General features: G+C 50.1%; 1 pseudogene across 1 annotated transcript; it reads left to right on the forward strand.

Annotated features, from left to right (window-relative positions):
- The first annotated feature begins 3,238 nt into the window (after positions 1 to 3,238).
- Positions 3,239 to 4,509, forward strand: LOC147992782 (protein RADIALIS-like 3 pseudogene; annotated as a pseudogene). The gene is made up of 2 exons (XR_015609686.1): positions 3,239 to 3,607; positions 4,102 to 4,509. The product of XR_015609686.1 is annotated as a protein RADIALIS-like 3 pseudogene (transcript).
- Positions 4,510 to 19,219: the final 14,710 nt, after the last annotated feature.

Genomic DNA, 19,219 nt, shown 5'->3' on the forward strand with positions numbered 1-19,219 from the left:
CATCCGAGGAACGAAATACATAGCAAAACATATAATCATTGTGTTTTTCATGAACACTTTGTATCATCAGGTTGCATCAGACCGAACAACATATATATTCGAGAAAAGTATACTCTTCGTCCCTTAATTTTTTTTTTTGAGAAGGATCATCCCTCAATTCTTGACAGAGTCTAGATTTGATCCCTCAACTTCAAAACCGGACAACTTGCACCCTTAACTACTGAAACCGAACAAGATTCATCCCTGGTCACGGTTTTGACTGGTTTGGATGCTGTCCCACCCGGTTTTGACCGTGCCAAGTCGAATTCGCGTACTTTTTCCAAGTCTACTTAGTGTTTTCAAATTCGGATACTTTTTTAAATATGTGAACCTTTTAACTTCGTGTTCTTTTTTCAAATCCGCATATTTTTTAAAGTTCACGTAATTTTTAAAATTGATGTACTTTTTCACATTCACGTGCATTCCTTGGAAAGAGTTCATGAATTTGAAAATTTTATGCAAACTTGAAAAAGTACGCGGATTTGGATTTCTTGTACGCAAATTAGAAAAAGTATGTGAATTTGAAAAAATTATGTCAACTTGAAACAATTACGTGGCTTTCAAACAAAGTTTATGGATAGGAAAAGGAACACTGATTTGAAAAATGAACAAACTTTAAAAAGTACGCGGATTTGAAAGAAGTATGCAATTTTTAAAAAAATCATGAATTTGAAAAGGTACACAAATAATAAAATAGTTTACAGATTTGAAAAATGTATGTTTATTTTTGAAAAAAATACGCGACCTTGAAAAAACTACGTGGATTTGAAAAGAGAATGTGAATTTCAAAAAGTTCATGGATATGAAACAATTACGCGAATGTGAGTCAGGACCAGTCAAAACCGGGGTTAATTAGTCAGCACCAAAACTGGTCAAAACCGAGACCCCGGACGAACCTTGTCTGGTTTCGGTAGTTGGGGGTGTAAGGGCATCTCCAGCCGCGCCCCCAGGCGTCTTTTCGTTCGTCGGCGCCAAAAAATCGGCCCAGTCACGCCCCCAAGAGTCCAGTTTTCGCCGGCTCGGGTCGAAATTGGCGTCGACGGACCCAACCCGAACCCGGCGCGCTGGGGGTCGCTCGGGGACGCCGGGCGAATCGTTTTTGGCGCGAAGAGCCGCGGGCCCGCCGCGTCAGTGACTCTACCCTCTTCTCGCCCCTTCGTCGTCCTCATTGCCTCGTTTCCCGCGGCGAATCAATGCCAAAGCTGCCGCGCGCTGCCGCGCCGGTCAGCCTCCATTGATGCCTCACGGGCGGCGCGTCCCTCGGCCGCCACGCAATGACGCCACGCGTAACGTGCCGGCCAAGCCTACCACGCGGCGTCTCCGCCTATAAAAGCCGACTGCAAGCGCGCCGGAGAGACTCACCCCGATCATCCACCAACGACGCGCTCATTTTTCCCCCTTTCCTCCTCTCGCCGTCACCAGTTGAGAAATCATGGCCGAGCGTTTCCCAGGCGACGGCGCGGCGGCGAACGGATTCGGGCGCCGTCATCTGCACGAGGACGAGGCTCGCCTCCTTTTCGAGGTCGAGTACCCGGTCCCGCCGGACATGCGGGTGCCCGGGGCTTGGAGGATCAGCGCCGGCGGCGTGCCGGTGCCACCACCACCCACCGGGGCGACGCGGCATGCGGAGATCGCACGCATCCGCGCGTCCCTATCGCGGGCGGCGAGGGAGGGGCCACGGTACGTCCCCGACAACCCGCTCTGGGAGCCCTACTTTCGCCGCCGTCACGCCGAGCAGCTCGAGGCCACCAACGGTGTCGTGCCCTCCGGCAGGCTCAACTCCGATGGCCGGCGCCGGTGGTGGGGTGTGCCCGGCCGCACGTTGGAGGCCGTCCTCGAGTACATCGAGGGCGGCAACACGCCGCGCCTCGAGTACCCCGCTCCCTCGTCCTTCTCACGCCGCCGGGGAAGCTCCTGGACGTCGAGGCGCATGGAGACCGGGGCGTCCTCCTCCTCGTCCGGCGGCTCTCCCTGCCTCCACCTCCGCCCCGTCAAGCCGGAGCCCCAGGACATGCCTGTCAGCGCGCGTACCCGTAGCTCCGGCGGCTCTCCCTACCTCCACCTCCGCCCCGTCAAGCCGGAGCCCCAGGACATGCCTGTCAGCGCGCGTACCCGCAGCTCCGGCGGCTCTCCCTGCCTCCACCTCCGCCCCGTCAAGCCGGAGCCCCAGGACACGCCTGTCCGCGCGCGTACCCGCAGCTCCGGCGCCCTCGTCGAGCCCAAGGTGGAGTCCAGCCTCCCGCCGGAGTACGAGGAGATAGCCCGGCGCGGCTTCTCCGACGAGGACGCCATGCGGTGGTCACGCGACGACTACGTGCGCGAGGAGATGGTCTGGCAGCGCCGGGCCCTGGAGGAGATCGCCGCCCGCAAACGTGGGCGCGAGGACAAGGACGGTGTCGTCGTCCTCGATAGCTCCGACGACGACGCCGCCGGACCGTCCAACCCGCCGCGCCAACCGGGGGAGGGATGCAGCAGGGACGGCGGAGGCGTAGGCGGGGGCGACGACGACGACGACGACGGCGGCGGTGACTACACGCGGTTCTACAGCCTCCTCGGCATGTAGAATCGCGTGGGCGGGCGGCGAGGGAGACGGCGGGGGTAGCCCGCGGTAGTTTTTTTTTCTTTTTTTTGTAAAATATGTTTAAATTTGAACGAACTCGCCCGTGTTTACGTTGTGTTTGCGCCGAATTTGAATATTTTAAAAACCCGTGGGGGGCCGCGACTGGGGGTATCACGCCCCCAGTGTGCGGTTTAGCGCCGGTGCGCCCTGAGGGGGCGATTTTTTGCCCCTCCTGGGGGGCCAACGGCTGGAGATGCCCTAAGTTGTCTGGTTTCAAAGTTAAAGGACCAAATCGACTTCACCAAGAGTTGAGGGAAGAAAAGTATACTTTTCTCCATATATTCGGATTCAGATATGACGAATCCGAGAGTTGATTTCTACATACATGTACATCTATAAAATATCTAGGCTAGATGATGTGTATAATAATGTTGGATATATACAACTTCAGAGTCCAGACGTTGATTTCTACAGCTATAATATCTAGACTAGATGATGTGTATAATGCTGGATACAACTCCAGACGACGTTGGGAATGCCTACCCTTATCCCACAATATACATGTTGTCCTCTCCTCAGCCACCTTTTAACCCACGGGGCCTATAAATAGCAGGCCCCGCAGCAAGAGACACCAAACCAAACCACCAGAGCTCTCTCAAGACATCAGAATATCAGATACAAGAAGCTAGCACTAGCTCAAGTAGAATCTCACTAGGGAAGCTTTACCTCCTTCGAAGGATGTCTTCCGGGTCATCGTCTCGGAGCACCTCACCGAGCTCCGACTCGGAGTGGAGCAAGAAGGAGAACAAGATGTTCGAGGAGGCTCTCGCTTACTATGGGGAGGCCGCCCCCAACCTCTGGGAGAAGGTGGCCAGCGCCATGGGGGGCACCAAGTCCGCCGAGGAGGTGCGCCGTCACTTCCAGATCCTCGTCGACGACGTCAACAACATCGAGTACGGCCGCATCCCCTTCCCCAAGTACAAGACCCAGGGCTTCTGGACCTAATTGGTATGTATATTCCTCAAGACCCAGGTCTACTCCTAAATCCTAATATAACAAGTTTTCAGTTGAGCATACGCACACCAGTCAGTGCTGTATTTATCTTTTCCTTAAGAGGTTGCCACCATGCATGCAGAACTGGTACCATGAATGAACTCTCTATGATCCAAACTGCTTAATTGCAGCCACCCTGGCCCAATTTATCGGTGGTTTAACCTTAGCACTAATAGACAATCTCCCTACTTCCAAAGCAAAAGCTTGGATGGATCTTGCAGTCTTTCTCCCCTCCTTACAAGGCTTTTTCATTCATATATTTTTGCTAGATTTTGTGCAGCTCCACACTGTTTACACACACACACACACATTCATCCAACCTCATGCCTACATAGAACAAATCAAAAGAAAGAAAGAACAATCCTTCACACTCTTTGAGTACCTGTATTTCTGTTCAAACTTTAGAGTTCAAATAAGCTTACAGTGCAAGTGCTTTCTCATGTTTTCAGGATGAAGCAGTGTAAACTCCAGCGGACAGTGAACAAAGTTGTACAAACTAGATCTCTTAGGAAGCAAGCAATCCAGCATTGGTTAGAATAACGAGAGGGAAAGGAGTATTGTCTATTGTGTGTACAAAGCATTGTTAGGTTATTTCCAAGTTAAGTTTGTCTCTATGTTGTTGTAGATTCTCGTCTACATTCATGAACTGCAAGATGGCTGTTAAGAGTACATTGACATATCTCTATATTTGCTAGAATAGGATTTGCAATCCACCTCCTAACTTATCTCTAGGAGGCTTCTTGCCCTCAAAGTCTTGTACATGTATATATACTGGCCTAGGAGAGGCTCAATACTGTTAGGGCTAAACAACAAATATGTGATGCATAAATTCATCGATACGGCAAATATTCACACTACCCCCCCCCCCCCCCCTTTGTTGTAGTGAACTTTGAGGACAGTTTCAATCAACAAGTGAAATAACACAAACAACATACACATGTGAGAAGGATTTAATGTGGAAGAACCTCTTCAACTAAGGGAGTAAAATACTATGGCTGACCAGTCCACACAACTTGACTACTAGAATGATGAGTACAAGTATTCTCTAGAACCTCCAGAGAGATTTACAACACACTCTCCATGTTGCCAACCGGCAACAACAACAACAACCATAACACTCAAGATTTTAGCGAAGTAGAGTTTACACAACATCTGTCCCCTTCAGTATTTTGCAAACTACTCTCAAATTGCTGAACCAAATACCACCAAAATTGGCATACAATAAGACACATGATTTACTGAGATCCCCTCAAAATTTCAGCTCAATCAGACACCGTTTTCCTACCCAATCTGTCCGTCTCCCAAAACTACTCTGTTATGAAACTACAACAGTCTGAACTAACAAAAGCAGTCAAATATGATGCTCCACTGACCCACCTCTAATTAGCTAACCAGATAGATCATAGAAGTAGTCGAAATAAGGAACAAGCTCACTAAGTTTGGTGCCAATCCATGCAGGTTTGAGCCTCCAATCACCAGCTTGAACACTATCCAGTCAGGTGCAACAGATTTGGACAAAATCTCCACTTCTTTTTCTTCCTCTCTTCTCACGGGTTAAGTTCCTCTTGTTGTGTGTTATCTCACTCTCACAATGGCAGCCACCACCAGCAAGGGTGCTCACTTCACTAGGAAGCACTCACAGCCGTTGGATACAAAACAAATCAATGGTTCACATGTGTTGGACTTATGTGGGCTGATGTTGGGCTACCAAGACACCTCCAAGTGAATGGACTTATCCCAACAAATATTATACTTGCCCACGAGACTCAAGTACAAGAGAGCAACTAGTTAACGAGCGCTCTTTCGGGAGCCTCGCAACGATCAGCGCCACTTGGTGCGCTCTCAGCCATTCGCCACGTGTCGCGCTCTGGGCGCTCCTCCGGATTTTGTTTTTTTAGTTTTTCGCACGCGTTTTCGGCTTTTTAAACGGTTTTTCCGAGGTTTTTTGACGTTTTGGTTTTCCATGGGTCTTCCTTAGCTTTTCAATCAAAAAATATTTTGCGCGAAAAACGTGTTTTTTTCCTTTCACGAGAGTCACGATTTTGCTTCCACGAGAGGCACGGTTTTACTTTCGCGGGAGTCACGGCCGTGCCTCTGGAAAACGAAAAAAAAACATGTTTTCTGTTTTTTTTCTTTTGCGAGAGTCACGGTTTTGCTTCCGCGAGAGGCAGGGCTGTGCTTTCGCTGAGTCACGGCCGTGCCTCTCGGAAACGAAAAAAACGCATTTTTTGTTTTTTTTTTCTTCCGCGAGAGTTAGGTTTTGCTTGCGCGAGAAGTATGGTTGTGCTTTCGCGAGAGTCATGGTCGTGCCTCTCGAAACGAAAAAACACGTTTTCTGTTTTTTTCCTTTCGCGAGAGTCACGGTTTTGCTTTTGCAAGAGTCACGGTTGTGCTTTCACGAGAGTCACGGCCGTGCCTCCTCGGGAACGAAAAGAAACACGTTTTCTTTTTTTTTTCTTCCGCGAGAGTCATGGTTTTGCTTCCACGAAAGGCATGGTTGTGATTTCGTGAGAGGCACGGGCATGCCTCTTTCGGAAAGGGGAAAAACCCGTGCTCCCGGTTCGGTTTTTCCGTCTAGTTTTTTCATAAAAAAATTCGTCAAAACTTATCAACATGGGATCTAGTTTTGAAGATCTCGACGCGAGGAATCCAACGGTGAAAACGGTTCGAGATTTGGACGCACGGTTTGAGAGATAAAACGTTTTGAATAAACAGATCTACGAAAAAAGGAAAAACTCCCTGGTTGCGACAAGTGGCGCGCTGCATGTGCGCCACTTGTCACTTGTCGCAACAAAGGGAATTGAAGTAATCTTTACAACAAGTACTCCTTAATTAGTGATTTCGCGAGTACAACACCTTGTCGAGCAGTTTAACGAGTGGAGCATCTGGGCATGTCGCCTGCTGGAATTTTTCGGCTGTTGGATCTCCATGCTGCTGAAATTTTTGGCTGTCCACCTTAGCCGACAAGTCAGATAACTAGTTGTTGCGACGTGCGGGATCTCAGCATGCAAAATGACTGCCTCCTACTCAAGATGCTCCACTGTCGCATGGAGCAGCTTGGCCGCGGGCTGAGCTCAATGGCCACTCCCCTCTTACCGCCGGCGCCTCTGCTCCTGATGACGGGAACTGGCACACTCTACAAAATCTCCTGCCATCCTGCCGCTCTCTCTCAAAAGTCACTTGGGAGGGGGGGAGGGGGTGTGGGCCTGTGGGGGTTGGCAAAAGACGTCGTTCTAGTATGATTGGTGGCTCCCCTGTGGGCCGCTTGGGGGTGTTTTCTCACTCCACCTGCCCCGAGGTGACGGTTTGCCAGGTTCAGCAGCGTGGCATGGGGGAGGTCATCGTCCCGCGCCTCTCTCAGGTCGCTCTCTCCAGGAGAAGGAGGTGCCGATCGGCCTTATGCATGGATGTTCGGGTGCTGCTCGTGAGGATCAGCAATGGGTCACCCTCTGCTCCATCCCAACTGTGTGTTTTCGTCTCGCTAGGCGTACACCCTCTATCGCCTGGGTGGGGAGAAGACGGCGAACGCCAGGTTTCTCTGGAGTTCCATGGCTCCCTCTCACGTGAAGTTCTTTGGTTGGCTCCTGTCTATGGCTAGGATCCACACTCACGGCATGCTCCTAAAGAAGACGATCATCACTTCTCCGGAAGCTGGTTGTCCGTGCTGCTCGGCGACGCTTGAGACGGCCGACCACCTCATCTTCGGGTGTGAGTTTGCTGTTAGGTTTTGGCGGTGCCTTGGGCTTGCTACGGGCGGCGCCACGGTCACCAATCTCCACCTCTTCGACTTGTTGTCGGCGATCGGCATCGCCTCGCCCGACGCCTTCCTTCTTCTTTGTTGTTGGCACCTCTAGAAACGACGAAATGCCATCATTTTCCGAGACGTTACGGCCTCCCTCGCCTCTACCATGAAGTGTTGCCGCGACGATGCGGTGCTCTAGATGTGTAGGTTCAAGGACGGCTGCCAAAGTCATGTTGATATGTGGCTTCGTGCTTTGGTGGTGTCGTTGTAGTTTCTGCAAGTTTGGTCTCGTCTCCCCCCGGAGCCGCCCCCGCGCTCTCTTCCTCTTTGTAAAAAGTGACACTTGGGCGTTTTGGCCCCTTTCAATGAAAGATTCAGGCGGGGGGAGCGTCTCCCCAACCCTCCTTGAAAATTCAAAAAAAAAAGATGGCTAGTTGTTTTTGTTATACTCCGTTGTTACTATGTGAGAGCTGTTTCACTCTGTCAGAAAAGTTTTGTAGGTTATTTTGTATAGGACAATTTGCGGACAACAATTTGTGATTGTGGTGAAGGCCGGAAAATATCATAATCATGGTAAGCATATTTTTTCACTTGCTGCCTCAAAAACACAGACCTAAAAGCGAGGTCACATACATAGGGCTATGGCCATATTTGTAGGAGCAATATGTATGAAGCAAATAGTATCATTTGAGAATGAACCAAGCGGGGTGGAATTCTGGGGTGGTGTGTGCCGTGCACGTACCCACCCTGTGAAGAGGAGGAAGCCTTTGGGGGTCGACGTTTCCTTTTCAGGTGAAAAGAAAGAAAGGATCCCTCAAAAAAAAAGGAAGAAAGGAGGGAAGCTTCCCAGGCATAGCGACCCTGGCCTGGATTCCGATTCCCGTCGCCTACCACTTGACCGGGGTAGCGAATCCGGATCCCAGAGCTTTTGGGCTCCAAGATTTTAGAATCTAGCCAGCCAGCCGATGATGATGCAGTGACGGAATCCAGTCCGATCCAAGGCTACTTGTAAGGCATCCATAGATAGGGATCTGTCATTCAAGCAGCTGGCAAACAAGATACCATATACCGACTAATGATGGCCTCAAAAGCATTCCCACTTCGCTTAATATACTGCGATAGATACATGATGTTCGTACTGGCCTCAACATCAGATGAATGAGTGAATTTCTTCCAAGAATCAAAAACTATACGTGTAGATAGAAAGCTAGTCCTATACAAGATAGAGTGATTCTGCACAATATGAGATGCCTCCCTCGTTTTATCTCCCTTTTCACTTGAAGGAGACAACACACTGTGGTGAAACTAAGGATCTCCGATTCCCGGACCCCGACGCTAAATTATATACTTCCTTCATTTTTATTTAGTCTGCATATTATCTTTGGTCAAAGTCAAGCTTTATAAACTTTGAAAAGTTCATAAATAAAAATATTAACATATACAATAACAAATCAATACCATTAGATTTATTATTGAATGTATTTTCACATCATAATGATTTGTTATGATAAATATTTATATTTTTTCTATAAACTTGGTCAAACTTTATGAAGTTTGACTTCAGTCAAACCTAATATGCAGAGTAAATAAAAACGGAGGGAGTACTAATAACCAGATATCAAACTGCTGACAGAAGGAGAAAGATCTGTGCCACGTGGGCACATGTCTGTCTGATTTTGTTTTCCTCAAACACGCCCATCGCTCGTCGTCCTTTTCGTTCAGAAGAACGGGCTAAGTGCATCTCCAACACTGACCCGCAAACCTGGACCGTGTGGTCCGGACCACGGAAACCATCCAACGGGGTCCTGTATCTGTCCGCGACGCGGTTCAGACACAATTTCTCCCGCAAACCGGAGACAAAAGTGGGGGAGGTTCACAGGAATCCAGACCGGTCCCAAGCCCTCAACTGACCGCGCTGGCCCGCCAAAAACCCCTCCCCCTTCCGCGTGTTTTCGGCCAACGCCGCTCTAGAGCGTCAGTGCCCACATTCATGCTCGGCCAGAGCGGACGTGACTGCTCACTGGCATCGGCATTGAAGCGGCGCCGGCCGAGAGAGCGTTGCCCGCGTCGCTTCCTGATGTAGGTGACTGTCGCGCATTCAAACGACACGATGGCTGCCCATCCGTCCGTCTGCAGCCCGCATTGATGGCACGCGGTTGCCGAGGCGTCTCGTCCGGTGCCACCCGTCTGTCCCTCTGCCGCCCGCCGATGCTATATAAACTGCTGCTCCGACCATAGCCACAGTCATCCCTCTCCGCACCACTTTCCGCCATGGATCCCTCCGCCGCCAAAACTCTCTGGGATGGGCTGACGTTAGAGTAGAAGAAGGAGATGGCCGCCATTGCCGCAGACAGGCAGTCGGAGGACGCCTCCGATGACAACGTGCAAACGGAGGACGCCTCCGACAATGAGCAAACGCCACCCTCTCCTCTTCCTCCACGACACCCTCCTCCTCCGCTCCACACTCGCCGGTGCATTGCACCATGACCATCGGCGAGGCCCATGACCATTATATGGACATGGTGCGGGAGGGGAGGGGGGAGGACCAGTTCCGGGAGGCGCATGACGACGACAACTACAACCACAACCTCCTCCAGGAGCATCTGCAGGCAGAGGAGCAGGTCGCCGCCGACAGGGTGGTCGTGCCGGACATGGACCTGGCGGAGCAGGAGACGCTGCTCAAGTCCTACCGCTCCGCCCACGAGATCCGCCTCGCCCGCTTGCAGTACCGGCAGCAGGTGGCTGAGGTGGCGTCCGCCGGCAAGGAGTGCGATGATGAGGCGGGTGAGGCGTTGTTCGATAAGACCGACGAGGAGGACATCGTCGAGGCCGCGTCCCGGCGCTACGACCACGAAGAAGCCGACACATCCGCAGGCGCCGCCGGCAGCGAGCAAGAGTAGTGCACGGTAGGTCACCGCCACTCGTGTACCAGGAAGGCCACCACTCCTCCCCTCCCGTCGCGACGCCAAGTTTGGTGGGCTGAGCATCTTCAACCGATTAGTCGCTTGGCGACAACATGGAGGCGTACAGGTTCAGTTCCCGGTGCTCCGGAGGCGGAGGTTACGAAGGTGGAGCTGGAGAGCGCCGAGGCGGAACTGGAGACGGTGAAACTTCAGTTCTCGGGGCTGATGGCCAAACACGGGGACTAGACGTTGGCGATCATTTAGATTAGGTATTAATTATACTCCAGAGACCGCCTAGCACCGCTTTGATGTATTTGTAATGAAATCCGGCCGTGTTTATATGAAATCCGGACTTGTTTGAACGAATTTAGTCCGGTTGGTTCAAATTGTTGTGAAAATGTATGCGGCTACGGTTGGATGGCTGCCTTCCGCATCTTTGTCCCCCACCCTCCACCCAGCGGTCCGCAGACGGATAGGGGAGGACTTTTGTGGGTTGCCGTTGGAGATGCCCTAAGATAGTGCAGATTGTATATCAGCTAAAATTATGTTTTTACTAATGTAGATGCACTGTATTGCGACGGCCTGCCTTAGAGAATATTGGCAAAATCTGCAAGAGAAAATGCCTTCTGTAGGAAGCAGAAAAAACCTACAGAAAGTTTTTTATTTTTTGAATGATTGTTTTCGATAAAAATAAATAAATAAACATGTAGGAAGCAGAATAAACCTACAGAAAGTTAGTTCTTGTGTACAAAATAAGTTCAAGGAAAAAATAGCACCACCCTCTTAAATTACGCTATAGTAACATGTTATTAACGAGACATTATACATTGATTTATTTAGGTAAACGATTTTCTACACGCTATAGCGTGCTATTAGGGGCGCTATATCCCGCTATTTTTTAGTGGTTAAGATACAAATTCCGTGCAATATGTGACGCCCCTCTCCTTTTATCTCCATGAGACATCACTGTGATCAGTCAAACTTTCCAGGAAGAAGCAACACGTTCGAACAAACTATCTTCCGTTTTCGATCTGCATGATTAATTATAAATCCAAAACAGATACTCCCTCCGTCCGAAAATACTTGTCATCAGAATGAATAAAAAATGATGTATCTAGAACTAATATACATATAGATATATCTCCTTTTATTTATTTTGATGACAAGTATTTCCAGACGGAGGAAATATTACTACAGCATATTCAATTTGTAACAATTGTATATCAGACCTGGTTTCATATAATTTTTTTTGATAACATGCTTTTTGGAAGTGAACCATGCATGACCGTGGAACTGTAAAAACTGATTGCATAAATACATGAAATAAGTACGCATTTTGCTAGCTTATACTATGAGCTAGCATCTTCCAGAAAAGCTTTGTGCTCCCATTGTCTGTAATATGACGGGGAGTCCTGAATCTTCCCCATGGCTTTTACGTAGACATGATATGAAGAGATCTCCGGCGAACGGATGGTGAACCAGTCCACACGCTGCAAGAATCAAACGCAAGTTGCGCCGGCCGCCCCGGTACAGTCCAGTGCATTAGAGCATCTCCAACCACGCCTCTAGAACAGCCTCCTCAGGTGATTTATTTGCGCCGACGCCGAAAAAACGGCTCAGTCACGTTCCCAGGACGCCGAATTCCGTCGGCTCGGCCCGTTTTGGCGCCCGACGCTCGCAAGCCGAACCCGGCGCACTAGGGGGCGCTCGGGGGCTCCGGCGCAAGGGAAAAGCGTTCCTGGGGCCATATTGACAGACGAAAAGCCAAGCCACCCGCCCAGATTCGCCTCCTGCCCCCCGCGCTCGGCCGCCACCTTGCGCCACCCTTCCGATCCCGGCGCCGACCACCGCCCGCCGCAGCTAGGTAGACCATCTCCCACCGGGAAAAAGAAGGGGTTTCGCCAAGGCATCCTCTCCGCCGCCGCTCCGGCACCTTTTCCGGCGCTCCGGCCGCGCAGGGCCTGTACACCGGCGGGCTTGCGCCCACCTCGCCCACAAGGTGTTCGGTGAATTGCCCGGCCCGACGATGGACTCCAAAGATGAGGAGGCGCTCGCGGCGTTGCTGGATGAGGAAGCCGAAGCCGACGCCCAGGAGCAGGAGCATCTCATGGTGCTCGCCGCCCTCGCCGGCCTGCTCGCGAGTAGTGAGAAGCCGCGGTGAGGTGGCTCGGCGCTTGTGCGGGTGAAAGCAAAGAACCGGCATCGTCTGGAAGGCTACTGCATGCTCTACTCGGACTACTTCGCCGACGCTCCATTGCACGGTGAGAAAACATTTCGGCGCCGTTATAGGATGAGCCGAAAGCTTTTCCTTCGGATTGTGAATTCCATCCGGGAGTTCGACAACTACTTAAAGTGCAAGGAGGATTGCACCGGCACACTTGGATTCACCTCCATCCAGAAGTGCACGACAGCTATAAGGATGCTTGCATACGGAGCTCCCGGTGATTCACTCGACGACTATGGGCGCATGGCCGAGTCAACCAGCTTAGAGTGTTTTTACAAGTTCTGTCGGGCAGTGGTGGCAGTGTTTGGATCGCAATACTTGAGAAAACCCAATGCGGAAGACACTGCTCGGATCCTAGCATAGAATGCAGCAAGAGGATTACCTGGGATGCTTGGAAGCATCGACTACATGCATTGAAAATGGAAGAATTGCCCATTTGCTTGGCAGTGGTTGTACAAAGGCGCCAAAGGCGGTTGCAGTGTGGTGCTTGAGGCAGTGGCCACACATGACCTCTGGATTTGACACTCTTTCTTTGGGATGCCAGGAACTTACAATGTCATCAACGTCCTGCAGTGCTCCCCAGTCTTTGCCAAGCTTGTTGAAGGTCATTCTCCTCCTATGAATTTCGAGGTCAATGGATGGCAGTACAACAAGGGGTACTATCTAGCTGATGGCATCTATCTGAGATGGTCGACATTTGTGAAGACCATCTCAAACACTGTGCCAGGAGGCAAGGACGCCTGGTTTGCGAAGATTCAGGAGGCCTGCAGGAAGGATGTCGAGCGGGCATTTGGTGTGCTCCAATCTCGATTTGCTGTTGTCCGGTACCCCGCTCAGACCTGGTCAAAAGATCAAATGTGGGAGATCATGACTTGCTGTGTCATCTTGCACAACATGATCATTGAGAGCGAGCACGAAGAGCCAGTGTTTGACACTGAACCATACTACAGGCAGGGCCCTCTAGCCGAAGTTGATCAGCAGCTACCGGCAACCTGGACTACCTACCTCAGTATGCGTCAGGAGATCCGAGACCCACAAGTGCATCATCAGCTGCAGCAGGATCTGGTGGAGCACCTATGAAGGCTCAAGGGCGAGGCCGGGAATGACGTGTGATGAAACTTGAGTTTTTATTCGTTAAACAATATAATTTGTAGTGAACTATTTGTTGAACACGCCGAACTATGTGATGAAACACGCCGAACTATGTGATGAACTAATTGATTTATATTTGTATGCAAAAATTCACGCCGAAACACGCCAAACCGCATCGAATATGGGCCGATTCACGTAGATATCGGGCCGTTTTTGGGCCGAAAGTGGGCTGAATTCGGCGTCTGGGGGCGACCCGGGGGGCGACGGCTGGGTGCCAAACTGTCCCCATCGCCAAGTTTATCGCTGGCGCTTCCCCAGACCGCTCTTTTTCGGTGCCTTTAGGGCCGAACGGCTGGAGATGCTCTTAACCAAGGAACCAGGAGCAAGATTGCATTCTGTCAATTACCTTTCCAAGACTATTGAACTGGAGATGGAAAAATAACACACATAGAGATAGATATATTTCTTTGGCCCACGGAGCTAAGAGGGTGTTCACAGGGCCGTCTCCAGGAATTCGGGGCCCCGGTGCGAAAAGCAAAATGGGGCCCCTAACATTAAAAACATATAATATAACTCAAGCATAATCACATAATTATATAATTTAAATTTATGTTATTTCATACAATGTTTAGGAAATTCTCAAGTATCAACGCAAAATACCAAAACCAAGAAACTGACCTCATGCTCTATTTAAGAGTGTCATCCGTCTCGCGTTCATTGATATGAAATCTTCAATTATATCTTCATAATCAATCTTCTCCAACACATCATTTTCAAGTGCTAGTTTCTCCAAACCATTAAGTATTTCTTGTGTCATAGTAGAATGTAAGTAGGACTTCAACAACTTGATTTTAGAAAAGCTCATTTCCGCAGATGCAACAATTACAGGAATTCTTAACCAAATACTTTCTTCTAGACCTAGGATGCATAATTGTTTCTGTTTATGAACCAAACACAAATCATATCAATGAATTTGAACTGATGAACTCCATGACTTATAGGCTTGTAACTTGGATAGATAGTTGGAATGGAAAAACATAGAACCTTGATTTTGGACTTGGAAGAGGAGCTATTGAAAATCTTGAATCCGTGACCGACAAAAAATGTTCCAAAACATATTAATATTACTGTAGTAACTAGTAAACTGTTATACAAATTTGCAGGTCAGTTTATCAAAATTAGTTAGAGAAAAGGGCCGCACCAGTTGGCCTTCTGTTTGGCGGCACTGTGGCAGTTTTGGCGGGCTTGGCGGCGGCCGGCGCTCGCAGCTACCGTGCAGTTCCGCATCGGGCTGTCCCGTGGCTGCAAGGAGGTCACCGCCGAGCCGCCGATTCATCAGTCGAAGCGAAAAAGATGGGAAGCGAAGGGATTAGGGAATGAAACGACGGAAGTCACGGAACATACATCACTGCGGCTGCCGCTTCGTCTATCAATCGGATGGATCCAAGTGATGAGATTTTGTTTTGGTTGATAATCCAAGTGACGAGATGGGCAGCGTAGCAGCGTTGCGGCTGCGTATGGCGGACCAAGCCCAAACGGGAGCGACAGAGGCAACATTGGACAAAACTGATTTATTTCAGACTAATACGTACACATATGTAGACCCTAATCGGGGGCCCTGTGCGAGCGCACAGCTCGCACAGGCCTCTGAACGGCCCTGAGTGTTCATCGCCTCTTTGGAATCCGTTGGTCGACCGGGTGGCGGAGAACGCGTGACATGTAAAAATAGAGGCTCTTAGCCCACATCGCTGCCGCCTTTTCCAAATAGCTGAATGATGCTCCCTAAATTTCATGGTCAAGCAAAACACTCGGTGTGACTTCCGAGACCACTTCTCAAACAATGGCTCAAATTAATGCTTCATTTTAAGAGATTTAATTATCTGTCACTCATAATATGGAATAAAAGATTCAGAGGCATTTACACTATAAGCTTTGTGCTTTCACAATCTTCTGTTACACAGTACTCCCTTTGAACTTATACCACAACACGTATTTTAGATCGAAGGGAGTAGTAGGCTGGTTGTATAATTTTTTTTTGAGGGTTGTATAATTAATATCATGCATGTTAATTAGGCAATTTTAATAAGGCGTTATAGAATTAAATGAAGAAATAGAGGATTAAGTATTATATCATGATACAATATCATAATAAATGCTATGCTACCATATGTGATGCATGACAATAAATAAAATAATATATGATACTAATATATGACACTACTATTATGCTTTAGGAAGTTAGTATCACATTACTATCATATAGTACATGATATTACCCATTACAATCAGCCATATATTATTAATTTATTATATGAATTGGTGATCAGCTGAGATAGGCTATGAGGGGTGCATCAGTGCATGCATGCATGGCAAGCTTGGCAGCATTTTATCAGAGGGGTTTCAGTAAACTAATGGAAATGAGCATCGCGAGATCCGAGGTTTTTGGGTATGCGCACCTGTGCAGCTCCGTTGATCAAGCACGCAGGTACGTCCTCCTCCTGTGGGCATCTTGCAGCCTCTGATGCGCACGCCATACGATGAGCTCTGCCGATCCATGTCAGGAGCACACGCGCTTGTCAGTTATCACCATGCATGCATGCAGAGAGATGGATACTTCCGTTGATGATGTGATCAGCAGAGCACGCAGGATCGTTCAATGCCTCCTGCGTAATTGCTATGAGCCCAACTCCACCGCACGATCTTATACGGACGTTCGTTTGTTTTGATTTTGTCCGTTTGAGATGATGCGAAAATGAATATATGTGTCCGGCTTTCGTTGGAAGCGCCCAACGCGGCAGACGCCCCAACTTATCCGTCTGCACTATGCTCGCCACGCCCTGGCTCCCGGCCATGCGCCTGCCCCCCCAGAGCCTGCGTCGCCTCGCCGGCAGCAGCAGCAGCCAACCCTGCCCGCCGGCCGCCCAAGCCATCCCTGCCCTGGCCGCGCCCCGCCTGCGCCATGCCCGCCTTCGCCCACGCTATCCCCGCACGCTCCACCCCGCGCGCCCGTGCCCTCCACCCCGCCCCACCCGCCGCGAGCTTGGCCGCGGCCGCACCCTGCTCCACGCGCTCGGCTGCCCGCGGCCGCACCCTGCTCCGCGCGCTCGGCTACCCGCGTGCGCTCCGCCCTGCCTGCCACGCCGCGAGTTCGGCACGCCCTACTCCGCGCCCGCCGCGCCCGCGCCATGCCGCCCCGCCCGCACCCCACGCCGCCGCGCTCCAGCCGCGCCCGAGCGCGCGCCCGCCGCGTCCTGTCAGCTGCCTCCTGCCGCCGCGCCGGCTCGCCGCTGCCTGCGCACCCCACGCCCCCCGCCTGCGCGCCGCGGGGCGAGGCCGGGCAGTGGGAGCGCCACCGCGCCGCGTGCTCCTCGGCGCCCGTGGCTGCCTTGTGGTGGTGTGTGCGCGTGGTGGGCCAGGGAGAGAAAAAGGAGGAGAGAGAGGGGGTGGGTGTGTGGGCCACTTTTATGGCAATGACAGGCGGGCCAGGGTCCATGCAAAAGGACACGATTAGACAAGGGCGACGCAGACTGTGTCCGCTCGTGTCCGTTTCAGATGCAAAGCCAGTCCAACTTTGCTTTCAGGATGTGGCGAAGCGGACAAAAAACAGACTTTTTTTAGGTTGGGGTCGCGCGCTGGGCTGTCTGGTATGTTCGTTTTGGCCCAAATGGACGCACCCGGACAGGATGTGGTCGCGCATTGGAGTCGGCGTGATGACAGATAGCACAGTGTGTCAAAATGTGTTTGGAACCACTGAGCAAGTGAGCATTTCGAAACTGAATATCGAAAAGGAAATATAGCGATCGACTCGAGGGATTTAGTTACGCGACAGAAAATCCGACGCGGAAAATTGTTCACAACAAAGCTGCCATGGTGCACAAGTGAAAAGCTGGTCACCTGAAGTATCCTGGTGAGAGTTAGGCATGTGATCAGTGTGAGTATGTGACCTGCTACTCCTACTTGAGTTGTGAGCAAGATGCACAAAGTACCAGAGGATTCACTGGTTTCTACTTGGAACAAGGCCAACTACAGCTAGCTAGCTGGTAGTTTTTACTCCTACAACTTAACCGGAACCGATGGCCTGACAGGGCGCATGCATCCAGAGCACTTACGTTTTTTCCCTTTGTGAAACTGAGCGCTCGCATTCCATTTAGCATTTACATGTATCATCGCGAGTGAGTGGTACTGCTGCCTAGCGATGAGCAGTTGTCAAATGCATGCAAAGCATTGGAGGAAGGAGAGGTCACTGGCCGTTGTGCCGCACGCATGGCCACGCTCCATCTACCCAGCGCAGCCCAGGCCATCTCCACCTCCATCTAGACGACGGGTGAAAACATTATGTTTTAGCAATGTTTTAAATAGCGGGCTATGAAAAATAGTGTCGGGCCTCCAAATCAGCTATAACGGGGTAAAGCGGGTTATTTATGAATGCGTAGCGGCACCCTGCTGAAAAGGCTATAGCGGGCTATAGCTATAGCCGGCTATTTAAAACTATGTGTTTTAGAGTCGAAAAACTCTAAAAAAATTATAGGATGTTGATGAGACGGTGGTTTTCTATAGGCATGTAAATTTTCAACTTCAAACACAGTGCAGATTCATTTGCAAGGTAATAGCAAGCTAGGGCCAGAATATGCATACAGAAAAAATGATTTCATTTCCCTTTGAGATGCAGCTTAGTCAGGAAACATATCAAACCGAGCCACTAATTCAGATTCAGATACGACCAATTCAAGCGTTAATTCAGATTCAGGTACAACTCCAGACGACTGTCGTCATGCGTCGGGATGCGTGCGCATATGGACGGACCCAAAAGGCTTAATTACTCAAACAGGCTGTCATTTGAAACTTTCATCACACACACCACACGCTTCCCATGTGCGAACCCTAGCTAGCTCAAAAAACCTGCGAGAACATTGTTCTCCTCTCCTGAGCCACCTTTTAGAGACATGACACACACAAGGTTTTGGATTCCGAATGGAACATTTTTCTCGTGGGGGGGGGGGGGGGGGGCGGTAAACTCGGTTACCGCGGTAACCACGAAATACCGACAAAAATTCGAGCGAAATTTCATATTCAAATTTGAATTCGAAATTTTAAAGAATAGAATAGATAAGTTTGGAGCACCAAATGTATGCAGCAGTAGTACTAGCGCAATGGTAACAGGTCTGATCCACTTCCACGCACCTGCAGGTCGCGAGTTCGACCTTCGCACGCACATATTTTTTAGAAATTACAGCATAGTGTGGCGTGCATTCTTCAAAAATCAAAAAGGAAAAAATGCGGCCGGCTGCAGGTCGCGAGTTCGACCTTCGCACGCACATATTTTTTAGAAATTACAGCATAGTGTGGCGTGCATTCTTCAAAAATCAAAAAGGAAAAAATGCGGCCGGCTGTCCTCGAACACATGATGCGCTCTTACTGGAGGAAGATCCTTACCACTAGGACACAAGTCGTCTGAGCTAGAGATATATCTTATTTAACTAGAAGTTAAGAGTTTAAATTCAAAAAGTTCGAATTTTTTTGCTCGAGATACCTAATTATCGCGGGGCAGCGAGAAACGCGGTTACCGGGCGGTAACCGAATTTACCGCCCGGTACCCAAAACCATGG

The sequence above is a fragment of the Triticum urartu genome, chromosome 1A, assembly GCF_056163025.1.
Source record: "Triticum urartu cultivar PI428250 chromosome 1A, HENAU_Tu73, whole genome shotgun sequence".
Lineage (NCBI taxonomy): Eukaryota > Viridiplantae > Streptophyta > Magnoliopsida > Poales > Poaceae > Triticum > Triticum urartu.